Below are 1,261 nucleotides of genomic sequence, written 5' to 3' on the forward strand. Positions count from 1 at the left end.
TATATATATATATATATATATATATATATGAACTTAAATTAACTGGATTCAATTTCAACTTTTCTCAATGTAAAGTAGAAATAAATTCATTAAAACTTGAAGTGATTTTCAATTTGAAGACCAAGCTTAGGAGGTAATACTACAAATCTTCCATCTAAATATATAATATTTAATATTAGGAGACATAACCCCTCTAGTATTTCACCCATTTTTCTTCACATGTTGATTAAGGTTTTATGTCTGGAGTCCTATAAGGAAATATCATATTCTTCTAATCATGTTGAATCTTTCGATACGACAATTTGATTGTTGAAATTTATTGTTGCTTTATATTATTGGTTGTCTTATGGCATTGAAGGAATAGGCTCTGTGCTTGTTCAATAATTTATCATGAGTTATTATTTTTTTTATAAGAAGTTCAAGTACATCTTTATTATGTAATTTTCTGTTGTCCAAAAGCATTAAAATAGTTCTTATACTTTGTTAAAGATTTGTCAAGAGCTAATAAGAATGTTACCAAGCTTTGTTGTTAGATTTTAGTAAGAGATGTTGGTGAGAAATTTAGAGCCAATTAGAAGGTCCATTCTTTTATGCTTTTTGGTTGTGGAGCTCGAGGATATTAAATGAATTATTAGAGTTAGCAAACAATCATATATCTAATCAGAAGTGTAATTTATTATAGTGAAAATTTTGGTGTAGACTCCATCCTAGAAAAAAATTTCTACATTTAATTTGGATAATATAAACAGCTATGGTTAGAGGGGAGTTAAAAGGGGTTTTGCAAAAAAAAAAAAAAAAGATAAAAAAATCATCCTATTGAGAGGCTTTTGAATGAAGACATGCGAGAGGTAGAGAAGAAAGAAGGTTATAACCTTCAAATCACCAGTGCTAGTTGTGAGTCCTCTAAGGGTATTCATGTATGACATTATTGAGGACATTAAAAATAAAGAGTTCTTTAAGTGTCATATACCAATGAAGGCAAACAACCAGTAGTGTGACTAGAAGAAGTATTATGCGTACAATGGAGACCATGGCTTTGATACTAAAGAGTGTCACCATTTGATGAGTTTGATCAAAGATCTAATAACATCTATAAAGCTGAAGGGAAGATCTTGGTCATCACATAAAATTAGGTTCAAAACATACTTTTCTCACAGTTTTCTTAGGATTGTAGACTATTATTCATGTGCTTGTTATCACATAAAATTAGGTTCAATAGGTTAGTAAACTAGAGATTCACGTATCAGGATTCTTTTTTAAC

This window comes from Phalaenopsis equestris, unplaced genomic scaffold (assembly GCF_001263595.1).
Source record: "Phalaenopsis equestris unplaced genomic scaffold, ASM126359v1 Scaffold229006, whole genome shotgun sequence".
NCBI classification, from domain to species: Eukaryota; Viridiplantae; Streptophyta; class Magnoliopsida; order Asparagales; family Orchidaceae; genus Phalaenopsis; species Phalaenopsis equestris.